Below are 17496 nucleotides of genomic sequence, written 5' to 3'. Positions count from 1 at the left end.
TTTTTTTAAGGCACTGGGGTTAAGTGACTTGCCCAAGGTCACAAAACTAGACAATTATTAAGTGTCTGAGGTCACATTTGAACTCAGGTCCTCCTGACTCCTGGGTCAGTACTCTATCCACTGCTCCATCTAGCTACTCCTCATACAAAGGATTTTTATTTGATCCTGGAGGAGACAGTTTATTGAATAAGTGGGTAACATAGCTGAACTCATGCTTTAAGAAAATCATTTTCAGTGGCTGTATAGAGGATGGAATAGAGTGGAAGAAAGCCTTAAGGAACAAAGATCTACCAGCAGGTTATTTCAAGAGACCATCAAAATGGTGGCAGTATCAGAAAAAAGGGGGGGGCAGTATCAAAAGATACTGCCTCTAGCAATGTATTGGATATAGGGATTGTAATAGACAGTGATAGTCAAAGATGACAGAACGATGCTCCCCTCTTCAGCAACAGGGAAGGTAGAAGGGAAAGCAAGAATTTATGGGAGAAGATAAAGAGTACAAGTTTAGATATGTTGAGTTTAAATGTCTACACAGCAACCACTTCGATGCTGGCAGTTGTGGGTGATAAGGGACTAGAGGTCAGCAGAAGAATTGGGGCAGGATGGGTAGATTTGAGAACTGAGATGGTAATTAAATCCTTGAAAGCTGATGAGATCACATTTGTTCAACTCTGAAGGACATAGTCTATTCTCTAAGATTGTTCAAAGATAATCACACCTGCAATCACACCTGACATTTTTTTCAGTAACCTGGGATGCTGTTTGTCCAGGTCTAGTGACTTGAATTCATTAAGGGCAACAAGATACCATTTAATGCTAAGTAATCCATGTAAACAACCCTCTATTTCCCTGAGTCAAACTAAGCAGAATATCTGTGAATAAATCATAAGAATTACCCTCACCTACTAGGCTTCAGGAAGGAAAACAGTTAACTGTAAATTGTTAACTGATATTTTTAAATAGTCCGGAAATGTTTTTTAGAACTGTGTCTTTCAAAGGTTCTGCAGAGGTTTAGTCTCCCTTCAAAATAGCTCTACACTGCACCTGCTCTTATTAAAAACCAAAAGAATGAGAGAGGTGCTCAAGTAATTAGGTTTGGGGTGAAATATATGTATGAAGCTGCTACATGTCACACCCTCCAGACAGTGAAAGAGCTAACACACAGAATAAGGCAGGCCTGTTCCTTGAGGCAACCTGAAAAGACAACTTAACCTAATAATTCCAAAGGGAAGTTGATTCTGCTAAATCCTTGCAGTCTCCCCTGCTCTATACCTGAGCAGAATAACGTTCACTCCTTCCTCAGGCTAACAGACATGAGGGTTATCTTGCTGAAAAGGCATGAAAAATCTCTGCACAATTTCCTTTAAATCTAATTTGAGGCTATATCAAATGTATTATTTTTTAAATACATTTATTTTCCCAACCAAATGAACTGGTAGTTTTCAACAATCATTTTTTTTGCACAGTTTTGACTTTCACATTTTTCCCCTCCCTTCCTGCCCCCCAAAAACAATCTAATAGGTTGTTCCTGTATAACATAGATTCATATTAATCATGTTGTATCAAATAACTATTAACAGATCCTCAAGACCAACAGCTTCTCCCCCCCCCCCCCAGCTCCTGTCACTTTGGACAATTTTTTAGTGTCCTTGTTTCAAGGAAGAGATTAATGGAAAAATATATGATCAGAAAATTAATGTCTTTTTTCTTTAAAATGAAAGAATGGCTTAGAAAATCTAGCTTTCCCAGGGAAGAGGTAAATCCAATTTCTTTTGAGTTTTAAGCTCTCAGTCTTGGAAGCATTGTCTCTTGAGACAAAACCTGCCATAGAAAAGAGGGAAAAATTTGGGCTCTTTTTAATTTCCTCCAATATGAAAAGAACACTTTTTTTTAAATAGGGCTTAAGAATTAACTATTATGAATATATTCAGCATAGAGCCAGAAAAACACCATGGTAATACTGTGGTTCTTACTGCTACTGTGATCTTGGACAATCCACAACATCTCTAGACTTGTTTCCTTATCTATGAAATGAAAATGAGAATGACACAAAAATGAGAATGAGAGTAACAAATGACTTCCTCTTCCCTCACTCACTCTTCAAAACCTGAAAAATCTGACTTTCAACCTCAATACTTAACTGAAACTTTTCCTTCCAAAGTTACCAATGACCTTGTAATTTCAAATCTGAAGGTTTTTTCTCTGTCCTCATTCAGCTCAACAAGCTACAATCTACTCCATTTGAGACTGTTTAGCACCTCCTTCTCCTACATATTCTCCTTTCTAAGTTTTTTTGGATATTATTCTTTCTTGATTCTCCTACCCACCCAAGAACAATTTTATTTACATTAGACCTCCTAACTATAGGTGTTCCCCAAGGCTCTGACCAGGGTTGTCTCTTGTCATCTTTCTATATTGTCTCTCTTTGTGATCTCATCAACTTTCCTGAGTTTACTTATCATCTCTAAATAGATGATTCACAGATGTATATATATCCAGTATTTCAATCTCATATCACTAATTGTCTCTTAGGCATTTTAAACTGGACATAGGCATCTCGAATTCAACTTGTTTAAAAAAGAATGCATTATCTTTGCTTTCAAACCTAACTTTATCTCACTTCCGAACTTTACTACTTTTATCATCAATATTCCAGTCTCCCAATCTTGAAATCTCAATCTCTCCCCCTCCCCCCCCCCTCTCTCTCTCTCATCAGACATAAAAGTAGCTGCTGAATCTTTCTACAAAATCTCATCTAGTCTCTCTGGTCATACTGCCAGTCGCCACCCATGTTCAGGTTCTCATTCATTTTTGTCTAAACTATTGCAAAGACTTCTTAACTGGTATCCTTGCCTCAAATCTCTCCTTTACATTCACCACACCACTGCCTGCCAAATCAATTTTTCTAACTGAAGAGCTAATCATATCAGTCCCCTAGCTAATAAACTCCATTGATTTCCTATCATTTCTAAGATAAAATATCAGTTCACCAGACACCAAGACAAGCTCCAAAAAAATATATAACAGACATAAAGGGTGATATCAAAAACAAATTAAAGTAGCAAGGAGCAAATTACCTGTCAGATCTATGGATTGAGGAAGAGATCATGACCAATAAGAGAGAGAGGATCACATAAGACACACTCTTTGACCCTGCAAAACTGTCTATATCCCACAGACACCAAAGCAAGGCGTAATGAACTACTTATGGTGATAAAGAATCAGAAACTGAAGAATTGGGAAATGGCTGAGTAAGTTATATGAATATAATGGAATACTACACTGTGCTTAAAATTAACAATCAAAGCTATAGTTTTAGAGAAACTGGAAAACTTGTTTGAACTTATTTAGTGAGAAGAATCAGGAGAACAAAATATACAATAACAACATTATTGTAAAGTCAATCAACTTGGAAAGAACTCTAATCATCACAGTGGAGAACATCTGAACATCATCACAATTCCAGAAGACACAAGAAGAAAGAAGCTAACCATCTTCTAACAGAAAGGTGAAAGACTCAGAGTGCTGACTGAGACATATAAGTTTTTTGAATGTAGCATTTCAATACAGGAATTTGTTTTGCCCATGTTTGTAACAAGGGCCTTATTTATTTATTCATTCATTCATTCATTCATTCATTCATTTATATATCTAATTGTGGGGAAAAGTGGGTGGGGAAAAGGTAGGGAAAAGTCTACTTTTCATTTGAAAAAAAATTTCCTTTAAAATGTAAAAGTAATGGCCAATCCTCTCCAACCATGGCCCAGCCAACTCTGCTTGGCTGTTCTTTTATCTCACTCACTATCTTATCTTTCTCTCTTTCCTTAGCCCTTCCTATATCTTGTAACCTTTTTAATAAATTTTTTTTCAAAAAAAAAATATAAACTTTTCAATTTGACTTATAAAGATCTTTCACTACCTGGTCCCACCTTTCTTTTAGAGCACCTTTACATTCCACTACCCTTACTACAATCTTTGCTAAATTTGTCTTTTGTACAATCTTTCTTTCACCTCTTTGTTTTTATACTAATTGTCCCCAAGCCCAAAATGTGCTCTTTCTTCAAGACACAATTCAAATAACACCTTCTATTCTCTCAATTTAATGTCCTCCTTCCTTCCTTCCTTTGTTTTTATCTTATAGTAAGTATGTATGTGTGCTTGTATATTTCTACATACACACTGTTTACTTTAATAGAGAGTAAAATCCTTGGGAGTTTGGCTCTTTTCATTTTATGTATCTGTAACACTAGCATTTAGTATTACACTTATCACATAATAATAGGTACTTAATAAATGCCTATTGACTATCTGATTGACATTTTTTTTTGCAAGGCATCTGACATATTTCATAAGAACAAGCTCAGGAGATGAAGGACGTAAATAGATTGTTAGAAAAACTAGATATGGTAGACTTATGGAGGTAATTGAATGGGGATAGAAAGGAATATACCTTTTTCTCTGCAGTACATGGAACTTACACAAAAATTGACCATGTTCTAGGACATAAAAACCTAATGATCAATTGCAGAAAGGCACAAATAGTGAATACATCTTTCTCAGATCACAATGCAATAAATGTCATATGCAATATTGGGCCAAGGAGATATAGACCAAGAACCAATTTGAAATTGAATAACCTCATTTTAAAGAATGAGTGGACCAAAAAACAAATTATAGAAAAAAATTAACCATTTTATGCTAGATAATGACAATAATGAAACAACATACCAAAACCTATGGGATTCATTCAAAACAGCTATCAAGGGATATATTATATCTTTAAATGCTGACATGAATAAATTAGAGAAAGAGGAAATCAATGAACTAATATGCAACTAAAAAAATTAGAGAAAGAACAAATTAAAAATCCCCAATTAAATACCAAATTAGAAATTATAAAAATTAAAGGAGAAATTAATAAAATCAAAAGCAAAAAAACCATTGAATTAAATAAAACCAAAAGTTGGTATTATAGAAAAAACCAATAAAATTAATAAACCTCTGGTCAATTTGTTTTAAAAAAAAAAAGAAGAAAAATAAATTGCTAAGTATCATAAATGAAAAAGGTGAACTCACCACCAATGAAGAGGAAATTAAAGTAATAATTTAAAATTATTTTGCCCAACTCTATGCCAATAAATTTGATAATCTCAGTGAAATAGATGAATATTTACAAAAATATAAGTTGCCCAGGTTAAATGAAAAGGAGATTAAATACCTAACCAACCCTATCTCAGAAAAAGAAATTCAACAAGCCATCACTGAACTCTCTAAGAAAAAATCTCACAAGTGAATCCTACAAAACATTTAAGGAACAATTGGTTCCAATTCTATATAAACTCTTTGGAAAAATAGGGAAAGATGGAACTCTGCCTAACTCTTTCTATGAAACCAATATTGTGCTGTTACCTAAACCAGGAAGAGTTAAAACAGTGAAAGAAAATTATAGATCTATCTCCCTGATGAATACAGATGCAAAAATCTTAAATAAAATCTTAGCAAAACGATTATAACAAGTTATCACTAGGATAATATATTATGATCAAGTAGGATTTATCCCAGGGATGCAGGGTTGGTTCAATATTAGGAAAACTGTTAGTATACTCAATTATATCAACAACAAACCTATCAGAAATTATATGATCATATCAATAGATGCTGAAAAAGCTTTTGACGAAATACAGCATCCATTTCTACTAAAAACGCTAGAGAGTGTAGGAATAAATGGACTGTTCCTTAGAATAATTAGCAGTATCTATCTGAAACCATCAACAAGAATTATATTCAATGAGGAGAGGCTAGAGGCATTCCCAATAAGATCAAGGGTGAAACAAGGGTGCCCATTATCACCACTACTATTCAATATCATATAAGAAATGTTAGCTTCAGTAATTAGAGAAGAAAAAGAAACTGAAGGACTTAGAATTGGGAAGGAAGAGACAAAACTCTCACTCTTTGCAGGTGACATGATAGTCTACCTAGAGAATCCCAAGAAATCATCCAAAAAACTACTGGAAACAATTAGCAATTTTAGCAAAGTTGCAGGTTATAAAATAAACCCTCACAATTCCTCAACTTTTCTATATATGTCTAGCAAGATACAGCAGGAAGAGGTAGAAAGAGAAATCCCATTCAAAGTAACCTCAGACAATATAAAATACCTGGGAGTCTATTTGCCAAGACAGACTCAGAAACTTTTTGAAAACAATTATAAAACACTTCTCACACAAATTAAATCAGCTTTAAATAACTAGGCAAATATCAACTGCTCATAGATAGGTAGAGCTAATATAATAAAAATGACAATTCTACCAAAACTAAACTACCTGTTTAGTGCCCTACCAATCAAAATTCCAAAAAAATTACTTTAATGAGTTAGAAAAAATTTTAAGTAAATTCATATGGAGAAATAAAAAGTCAAGAATTTCCAGGAACTTAATGAAAAAAAAAGTACAAAAGAAGGAGGCTTAGCCCTACCTGATCTAAAATGATATTATAAAGCATCGGTCATCAAAACTGTTTGGTATTGGCTAAGAAATAGAGTGGTGGACCAGTGGAATAGACTAGTTGCAAAAGCAGGAGACGATTATAGTAATCTGTTTTTTGATAAACCCAAAGAGTCCAGCTGTTGGGATAAAAACTCTCTGATAAAAACTGCTGGGAAAATTGGAAGTTAGTATGGAAGAAACTTAGATTAGACCAACACCTAACACCCTTTACCAAGATAAGAAAAAAAAAGTTACACTAGGTACAGAGTATACTTTTTTCCTTTTTCGAAAACTTCATTTATTTTATTATGTACTTAAGAAATAAAACAAGTATTTCCATTACAAAGTGGAATAGAAAAATAGAGAATTGCACTTGAAACTGTAGATAAATTATGCACAACTTGCTATTCCTAGCTACCATCAAACACAAATCTGTATGTATGTATACATTCATATGAGTGTATATAAGAGAGTTCTTTTAGTGGATGCAAAAAGAATCTTCCTTCATGGGATATGAGAACAATTTTCTCTTGGTTTTGCTCATTCTGCTCTTCATTATTTTGTGGATGTCTCTCCATGCTTTTCTAAACTCATTAAACTCATCATTCTTATAGCAGAGTAATATTTCATCATGAACATAAATCACAGTGTGTTTAGCCATTCCTCAATTGACATGCTAGCAATTTTCCAGTTCTTTGCCACCACAAAAAGAGCTGCTATAAATATTTTAAAACTTATTGGTTCCCTTTTCCCTAATCATCTTAGGAAACAGACCTAAAAATGTTATGGCTGGGCCAAAGGGTATAAGGAGTTTAATAATTCTTTGGGCATACTTTCAAATTTCTCTCCAAAATGGTTTCACTAACCATTGCAGCTCTGCAGTGGGAGTTTTTTCACCTGAGAGCTCCCAACACTGATGAAATCACAGGTCCTGACCACAACCCAAAAATGTTACTATTGCTTTCTCATGAAAGTTCATATTTTAGGGTTCTCTTTTCTCTATTTTTCACCTCCTAAATCTATCACTGACCCAATTCACCAACAATGAATCAAAATTCCATTTTTTCTATAGACCCTCCAACATTTTGTTGCTTTCCCATTCTATCATTTTAACCAATCTGATAGGTGTAATAATATCTCAAAGTTGTTTTAATTTGCATTTCTCTAATTGGATAATGATTTAGAGCATTTTTTCATATGACTATAAATTATTTTGATTTCTTCATCAGAAAACTACTGGTTCATATCCTCTGACAAAGTATATGATGGTGAGCAAATCAAGGGTCCAAGATGAAGGAAAGAAGGAAAAACTAATATATGCAGTATCATCCTACCTTGTAAATTTTTGGCCTTCATCTTTATCATGAAGAAAAACTCAAAAACAATTTAGTTCTGAAAATATGAACACCTTGATTTGCATTAACTCCTACATGAAAGTAATTGGAAGAAAACATCAAATTGAATTCTCAAATTAAATGGAAACAACAGACAAGCATCCTCAAAAACAAAAGGACACCATTTCTTGCCTTGGAGGCATAGGCAAATTTGGAAAATGGTGCCACCTGCAGGTTAAAACAACTGAGGGGGGGAAAATAAATAAAGCATTAATATTAGCACAAGGTGCTATCCCATAGTCTGGCAACCTGAAAACTGGGAATAAGTATACCAACTGTCATTTATCCTGTTAGAACCAGAACTACTCCCAGGCAATTTTCAATTTAACAATCTTAATATGAGGATGCAGATTGGCATTGCAAATGAGTCAAGGAAATCTGGTTCGAATCCCACCTCAGGCACCTACTACCACCTTCAGAACCCTGGGGAAGTTACTTAATTATTTCCTCCCTGTCAAAAGACCTGGAAAAGTTATTCAATGCCCTCAGATAAATTCTTTAAGGCAAACTGCACAATAACTGCAGTTCTACAATAGGAGTTTTCTCACTTGAGAGTTCCCAACACTGATGAAATCAGAGGTCCTGACCAAAACCAAAAATATTACTATTGCTTTCTAATAAAGGTTCATATATTAGAATGCTGTTTTCTCTAATTTCCACCACTTAATCTATCACTGACCCAATGCTCATATTCCAATAAAGTAGAGGAGATGCAAAGTGGGGGTAGGGAAATGGGAAACAGAAAACCACATCCGGTATAAAAAGTGAATTATCGGGGCAGCTAGGTGGCACAGTGGATGGAGCACAGGCCCTGGAGTCAGGAGTACCTGAGTTTAAATCTGGCCTCAGACAATAATTACCTAGCTGTGTGGCCTTGGGCAAGCCACTTAACCCCATTGCCATTCAAAAAACCTAAAACAAAACAAAACAAAAAAAAGTGAATTATCTTAGTAACTCAACAAACAGTTACTTATCAAGTATTTTCTATGGGTCAGGCCCTCTGGAGATACAAAGACAATAAATGGAATAGCTTTTCAAGGAATATACATTCTAAGAGGAGACAATAACATAGAGTGTGCACTAGTTGAACCATGAAGAACAAGAGGGAATGATTCAAAAGAAAGAAGGGAATATATTTCAAGCACATGAACAGCCAATGCAAAGGCAAAGAGATATGAGATGAAATGTTATGATTAAGGAACAGCAAGAGAAGGCCAGTTTAGCTGAATCACAGAAGACAGGAAGTAATTAATATTTAGTGAATCTAGAAAGATAGGATGTGATCAGATTGTGAAGAGCTCTAAAAGTCAAACAGAGGAATTTATATTTAATCCCAGAAGCAACAGAATCCCTGGGTTCATTGGGGGGAGTGACATGGTCAGATCTGCACTTAGAAAAGTCACTCTGGCAGGCAATAGTGAAGAGGATGGACAGGCATGGTCATTGCAATTATCTAGGTAAAAAGCAAAAAGGGCCTGAACCAGAGTGATGGCTGGCTGGCTGAGCAGAAAGGAGGAGTTTAATGAGAGACCAAAAGAATGAGATTCCAAGCTTGGGATTCCAGAAGACTAGTGGTACTGTTCAGAGAAATAGAAGAGTTTGGAGGAGAGATGGATTCAGAAGCAAAGATTATGAGTTCTAATTTAGATGTTAAGTTTGAAATGCCTCTGATAGATCCAATTTGAAATGTCCAAGAAGCAACTGGTAATGAGACTGAAGTTCAGTCTGGGGCTGGAAACAAATTTATTTGTACATCATGTGCTTAGCAATGATAATTAATCCATAAACATTGATGAGGTTTCTAAAAAAAGTATAGAGAAAGAACAGAAGACAGTCCAGGAGGAGAGCCTAGGGGAACACCAGCACTCGGGGCTTCAGATTGAGATGAGTCAAAGGAAAGTTAAATGAAACAGACAGATGGAAAAACAATGAAATAAGAGTGACTGAAAAACCCAGCACGAGGTATTCACTCCTCTCCAGAATATACTCCAGACTTTTCAGGACTTTCTCTACCAAACCCCAGAAATCTCTTCTTCCTGGAAGTTCATTTTAGCTCAGGAATTCCCACCAAGGGAGAATCCTCCTTCCCTGCCCCTGAGACCACTACCAAGGATTAGGCAGTTCCTTCCTGACCCTTCATTTGAAGGAGGATGCCCACGTAAACTGTGTCTTCAATCTTTTCCAGGCTCCTTGCTCTCCCAGAACTTTCTCTATCAGGCCCAAAGTCCAGGTACTTTCATTTCCTCTCCTCCTCTTCCCTTTCCAACTTCCTTTTATGTGTGGTCTTCCCCCATCACTACATAAGTTTCTTGAGAGCAGAAACTGCCTTTTTGCTTGAATTTGTATTCCTGACACTCATTCCCAAACTCATAAAAAGGATTTAGTAAATGCTTGCTAACCCAGATTCCAGCAGGAAAGAATGGTCAAGTGTCAGATACAGCACACTGTTGAGAAAGAGGATCACTAAGAAAAGAGCTAAGTGGTCAATGTGTATTTAGGCAACAGGGAAGGAACCCTGGGAGAGGGGGAGACTGGGGAAGACTGAAAATTGGGCAGGGGGGAAGAGAGGAGTCTAGCTATCTGCTGGAGCAAATGAGGGGATGGATTAAAAGTATATATAGAGGGCAGCTAGGTGGTGTAGTGGATAAAGCACCGGCCTTGGAGTCAGGAATACCTGGGTTCAAATCCAGTCTCAGACACTTAATAATTACCTAGCTGTGTGGCCTTAGGTAAGCCACTTAACCCCATTTGCCTTGCAAAAAAAAAAAAAAAACTAAAAAAAACTCTAAAAAAAATATATATAGAGAAAGAGAGAGGCTTGGCTTTTACTTCAACTACCTCCTCTTTGTTTTATAACAAACAAATAAACACTTAGTAAACTCCTATTATGTATCAGACATTGGAAATAAAAAAAGACAAAAATGAAATCAATTGAGCCTTAAAGAAGCTTACCTTCTCACAGAAGAGACTACATGTACATAGACAAGAGCAACCTTAGAAGATACTAGTACCTAGGCCCTAGATTGTAGGGTGACCAGTTCTCATGAAGAAAATGGCACTTGAGCTGAAGAAAACCAGGGCTGCCACAAGGAGGAGGGGAAGAGGAAAACCACTCAGAATAAGAGGGGTCAGGCAGATGAAATCCTAGAGATAGGAAATGAGAATCATGTGTGAAGATAAAGAAATGCAACATGCCATGTGCTCAAATACTTCATCATTGAACTACAAGCTTATTTAATAAATTAAATCAATTAAATGCTATAAACACCAAAGCTTTTAAAGTGCATCTTTGCAGCAGAAAAATTTTTTAAGTATCTATGGCAAGAAATCTAATGATTTCAACAAAGAATTATTATGAATGAAGAATTCTAACAAGGGCAATTCCAAGGAGTCAGCAGAAGGAGAAAGAGAGAGAGAATGAGAATGTCTTTAATATAAATACTTTTGGTAGAAAAAGAACAGTACATTCTTCCCACATCCATCACGCTGTCCCCAGTTTCCACGTTGCCTGGAATAGTGTGTGAGTTGTCAGTTCTAAATAATGAAGAAATTTCTATTTTTTTTCCCAAAGAAGGGGAACAGAAAACTACATCAAGCTCCCTATTTCTTTTTCTCCCATGCTCTGATGCAGTAAAGATCTAAGTAAGAAACCCACTCCTAAAGTGGAATTATAGAAATGCACTGTCCCAAGTTACAAGTTCCATTACCAGCGTGCATATTCAAGGAATTAAAAAGGGGGAGAAAAGCTGGGTGTGGAGAATTTCTAGCCCCAAGCCTTCATTCTTTCACCGGGAAGGGGCAAAGGGGCAGAGTGTCACAAGCCCAGTGGTTCAGAGGCCGGAAAAGAAATGTCAAAAACTCAGGAATAAAAAAGGTCATTCTACTGACAGCAAGAAATCAACCAATTTGGTTTTGAGGTAAGCCAGGAATGGGGTGTGATGGAGAAAAATTGTAATTTTTAAAACTAGGCCCAAGTTACCAAATGAAAATGTTTCCCCTCCCCCACTTAAGGTCACTGACAGTGAAGCGCCTCTGACCCTCTTAAAGGGCCAGTGTACTTCCGGAGCAGAGTGCGCGCAGGTCCGGGTCAGAGCCGCAGGGCGGCCCCCCCCCCCCCCCCCCCCCCCCCCGCTTTCTCCCTGACATGGCGCCCGCCTCGGCTCAGGCAAGCACCCTTGGGGCGAGATCCCCCTCCCTGAGTCCCCAATTTCTCCCGAATGCCTGCTCTTCCCTCTGGATCCTCCACACCCCCATCCTCCCCCTCCCTTCCAGAAGACTCCTCCCCGTCCTTGACCTCCCGGTTCGGACCAGAGGACTCACTTGGCTACCCGGCGAGGCCCGGCCAGCCGCGGCCATTAAATTCCATTTTCCAGCCATCCGGACACAGCAGCACGCCTGCCCCGTCATTTTCCATCTATCCCCGGGTTAGGTACTAGAAAAGCCTTCGGCACTTGAGAAAGTGAAAGCGAAAGCGAGGGGGGAGGAGCCTGGCGCCAGAGCCCGGTGCGCAGGCGCGCGGGGCGGGGCCGAGCCGAGAGCGCGGGGTCGGCGCCGGCGCGGGCGTAGTGCGGCAGTGGGCGTGGCCTCGGCCCCGAGCTGGACGTAGTGCGCAGACTCGGTGAGTGAGTGAGTGGGGCTTGCCTTGGTCCAGTGTGGAGTCTGAGGGTGACCAGGTTTAGGAGAAGCCCTGAATTCAAATCCAGCCTTTGCACGAGTCACTCAACCCCATTTGCCTCAGTTTCCCCATCTGTAAAATGAACTGGATAAGAAAATAGCAAACCACCCAGTATCTTTGCCAAAAAAAACCCAAATGGGGTCAAGAAGAACCGGACATAACTAAACAGAACAAGTTGTTTCACCTCTGTAAGCCTCAGTTTTCCCCATCAGTAAAATGGGGATAATCATGGCTCCTACCTCCTAAAGTGTTTGAGAGGCTCAAATTCACACAATACTTAGCATAAAAGAGCTGTTTAATAAACACTAGCCATCATTCGCTCTCTTGCAGAATAGAGAGACATGTCTGGAGCTGCAGTCCCAGGCAACTTGGCTTCTCTAGGCTTCCTTGCTGGGCTACCAGGAATCATGGTTCAAGGGCCGTGGTGGCTTCTACTCCTGGGTCTGGTGGGCATGACCACCAGCACCTGAAACTGAAAAGGACAGACAACATAGAACAAAGACCCCCAGACCCATTTCTTGGAGTCAAGGTTGTTGTTTATCCTTCATTCCTGAGGAAGACCATGAAGTAAGGGAGGTGATGCCTTGATGTGCAAGTGAATTGGATTTAAGTGGGGAGGGGTGCTATGCAAAGTCAACAGTCCTACTTTCTCCTTCAGAGTCATATCTGGATCCAGTGATCAGAAAGGAATCAGGATGCCTGGAGATGGTCCTGGATGTAGTGGGAGATCTTGGCCTTTTTGAACTAAGACTAAAAAGCCTTAGGAAAAAAGTCAGAAAAAGAGAAAGATTGTCCCACAATTGTCAGTTTTAAAGACAATCTTTGTTGGGTATATGAAGATGCCTCCTTGTTAGATGATCTGAGCATATATAAGAACTGATGCAAGTTAATATGAGCATAACCAAGAAAAAATATATGTCAAAACTCCTATTAATGAAGTAACAAATTATGACTTTCTAGGACTTGATGATTAATCATGTTTCCCACCACTCAGCCCAGAGATTGTGGGCTAATGAAACTTACATTTTCATAGATGACAATTTTTTTTCTGGACTGTACTCTTCTGTTATAAAGGAGAATTTTACTAGGGAGGGACATTCATTGGAAAATTACAATCATGTATTTAAAAAAAAAGGAAGACAAAACTGGAACCAGATTATGATGAACTTTCAGTGTGCCAAACAGAGTCTTTGGGGGTCATCTCCAATTGAAATGATAAAGCCACAGAAGATCAGAATAATATTGATATTAGAAACACAGGCCTTTGTTACAAGAAGAAATATTAGGAATTTTGTAATTTCCTAATGGCAATCTAGCCCAGCCTTCCTATTGAATTCTGGGTCTAACATTCTGTGCATTTGAAGTGTCTTCCCAAAATAGAAATGATATTAGGGGGCAGTTAGGTGGTGCAGTGGATGGAGCACCAGCTCTGGAATCAGGAGTACCTGAGTTCAGATCTGGCCTCAGACATTTAATAATTACCTAGCTGTGTGGCCTTGAGCAAGCCCTTTAACCCCATTTGCCTTGCAAAAACTAAAAAAGGAAAAAAAAAAAAGAAAGAAATGATATTAAGGTACAGGCTTAGTGTGACTTTAGGTGGGTTCCCCTCCCATATATGACATTTGAGATGCTACCAGTGCAACAACAGTCTACATCAGGCTTATTTCACTTCCTAGAAATCTATTAAGATATCACACACATTAACTAATTTCCAATGAAGGAAATCTTCTCCATCAGACCTCTTCCTTGAAAGGAATGGTGTTGTTTGTCCTTCATTCCCTAAGAGGATGAGGACATCAGGAAAGTGATGCCATGACTTGCAATTGGACTTTTAAGTGAGGGAGGGCTGTGCAAGGTCACCGGCCTCACTCTTCTGTAGCCATCTGGGTCCAGTAGCAAGATACAAATCTGGACATCTGGAGATGACCCCAGTTGTAGTGGGAGACCTTGGCCTTTTTAATATAATGTGAGGAGTAGTAGCTGCCCCACTGGAGACCTAACTGGCCATTTCCAGTTGGGCAATACAGCTCTGTTCTTCCTCCCCTCTGTCCTTCTTTTCCTCTCTCCTCTCCCTCTATCCACAAAAAAATATCATACTCATATCTGGGGCACTCTGTCCAAAAAAAAGTAAAGTTTGATCACTGAAACATCTCAAGCTACCCTGGAGTTTTTGGAACAGATTTCTTTCTTAAGGACCTTGCTTTAAGCCCAAATCACTCTGACTATGGTAGATTGACTGTCAATAGGTACCACTAAGCCTTACTTGGTCATGGTTTGGGCCCTAATGGATCAGAGTGAATATAAATAGCAATTGTTTTGGCCTAGGTAAAAGAAGCCATTCTTTCCCCTCACTTCTTACTGAACCAAACTGAGACCTGGGGAAAAAACCTTAACTTGAAAGGGCTAGGCAACAAAGGGCAACAAAAATGTGCATACCCTTTGACCCAACAATACCACTATTGGGTCTATACCCTGAAGAGATGAGGAAAAAGGATAAAAACATTACTTGTACAAAAATATTTATAGCAGCCCTGTTTGTGGTGGCAAAGAATTGGAAATCCAGTAAATGTCCTTCAATTGGGGAATGGCTTAGCAAACTGTGGTATATGTATGTCATGGAACACTATTGTTCTATTAGAAACCAGGAGGGACGGGATTTCAGGGAAACCTGGAGAAATTTGCATGAACTGATGCTGAGTGAGATGAGCAGAACCAGAAAAACACTGTACACCCTAACAGCAACATGGGAGTGATGTTCAACCTTGAAGGACTTGCTCATCCCATCAGTGCAACAATCAGGAACAATTTTGGGCTGTCTGCAAAGGAGAGTACCATCTGTATCCAGATAAGGAGCTGTGGAGTTTGAACAAAGTTCAAGGACTATTCCCTTTAATTTAGAAAAAAAAAAACAGATAGCTTATTGTCTGATCTTGTTACCTCTTAGACTTCTCTTCTCTTTAGGGATATGATTTCTCTCTCATCACACCCAATTTGGAACAAGGTACAACATGGAAACAAAGTAAAGACTGACAGAGTGCTTTCGGGGGGGGGGGGGGAAGCAAGATTGAGGGAAAAATGTAAAACTCAAATATCTTTAATAAAAATAAATTAAAAATAAAATAAAAAAGAAAGAAAAAAAAAGACCTCACTCAAAAGCCACTCCTTCAGTCCTTCACAGAACATCTGGCTTGCCCTTCTGGGATGCATTTTGTGCATAATACTCAACGTTTATAGAGAATTTTAAAATTTGTGAAACATTTTACATATCTTATTTCATTCTCATAACCCTAGGAAAGGGGTATATGAACCTGATTTTAAAAAAATTTTGATAACTATTTTAATAAAATTGATTTCCTTTGCAATCCTAAAAAAAAAAAAAAGGAAGCCCCATTGGCCCAGATTCTGTAATTCTTGAGTATAATACAATATATACTCCCAAAATTACTGCAATGCTACACCTCCCTTTCCTGTACTCAAGCCCTCATCCCAATTTCTGGGTCTCTTTCAAATATGACCCTCTTTGTTATCATGAAACACAACTTAATAGAGTAAAATGAAATTAAAGAAATTGTTCCAGTCATCATCTCCTTATCCCCTCCCATCCTGTGGATTGTAAGAGAGATCAAAGGGAAGTTCATGTTTGGAGCTTGCTAGAAATTTAAACAAGGCAAAACAGTGAAAGTTCACAAGGTGAAATAGAAATTAAGTGCTCCATCTCTAAATCTTCCCACTTTAGTGTAGAAACACTATAATGTTTCTCTGCAACAAGAAGAAAAACATTCTTCAGGAGCTTAGCCCTGATTTTCCAGATAAGAATCCTCAAAAAAAGGTTTAAAGCATGGTTGTCCAACCTTTTAGCTCTTCTAGGCTTCAAAGCCCAACAAAATCTTGTCAAGGACTTCAAATGGAATTTAATATTTATTTATGACTACACAATGCAACTCATATTACCAATGAGTATAGTAATAAAATGTAATGATGAGTAATAAATAAAAACAATAGATTATAATAAAATGTAATATAGTATAATAAAAAATAATGAGTATAATGTTAAAAAATTTACTTTTAAAACAAAATAAGTACATGGCATTTTTCTGTGAGCACTGTGTGTTTTTTGATGCCAGTGCATCTGTATCTGGTTTGTAGTGATATGAATATTTTCAAGATACTCATCTGAAATTTTTGTTCTATTTTTGCTTTTTTGTATGCTTCAACAAAAAATCTCCACAGCCTGTTAATTATTTGAAAAAATTGAGCCTTGTTGGTTAAGGGTTAAGTTGGTCTGTGATGTTGCAATGTGTTCCTTCATTTTGCAGTTGCACAATGCAACTTGCATGAATGGGCTTTGGGCAGGGTGGACACACCTGATTTAAAGAAATGTAACCCCTCCTAATGTTGTCAGCTAGTACTAGAAGGACCAAAGGCCAATAGTGTACAGGTCCCAGCAGAAAAGCTACAGGTCATTCCAGTTTCTGAGAAACTAGGCATACAATCCAACAAAGAAGGAGGAAAGAACACTGCTCCATGTTGGCCAAGCTCCCCTCACTTGCCCAGACTTAGGAAAAGAGAGCAGAGGAGTAGATAGTGTCCTATGCTCACCTACTGATCAATAACAGAGGTGAGGAGATAGGGACTGAGTTCCTGACCTCTACTAGAAAGATGGAATGTCTGGCACTAGCCAGAGGAACAGATGAGAGATGGGGCTAAATATCAAAACATCTGATGAATGATTGGTAAATCACTGAGTATTGTGTCCAACTCTCTCTTTGCTTTCCTGTCCCCCCCTTTACTGAAGTCTAACACCCCTGACCCTATTAACCTCAATTCCCATTTCTCCTCTAACCAGTAAAGGATTGAGAGAGAGAGTACACATGTGCTTGTGCACATGCATTTCAGGTCCTTATTCATTTTAATGCTTTTTTTAAAATATTGCTTGAAG

At 38.0% G+C, this 17496-nt stretch overlaps 1 long non-coding RNA gene across 3 annotated transcripts in view; it reads right to left on the bottom strand.

Annotated features, from left to right (window-relative positions):
• LOC141506464 (uncharacterized) overlaps positions 1 to 12439 on the bottom strand; it is a 247160-nt gene extending 234721 nt beyond the window's left edge. Inside the window, exons 1-2 of one of the 3 annotated variants that reach the window (XR_012473895.1) lie at positions 12203 to 12439; positions 10835 to 11026 (exon numbers count right to left, since the gene is read on the bottom strand). This is a non-coding gene — a long non-coding RNA (uncharacterized LOC141506464). The remainder of the gene's footprint in view (positions 1 to 10834; positions 11027 to 12202) is intronic. The other 2 variants (XR_012473893.1, XR_012473894.1) reach the window with 2 other exon arrangements.
• Positions 12440 to 17496: the final 5057 nt, after the last annotated feature.

Source organism: Macrotis lagotis, chromosome 1 (genome assembly GCF_037893015.1).
Source record: "Macrotis lagotis isolate mMagLag1 chromosome 1, bilby.v1.9.chrom.fasta, whole genome shotgun sequence".
Taxonomy (NCBI): Eukaryota; Metazoa; Chordata; class Mammalia; order Peramelemorphia; family Peramelidae; genus Macrotis; species Macrotis lagotis.
Note: the sequence above shows the minus strand (reverse complement) of the source record. Positions and strands in the feature narration are given on the sequence as shown.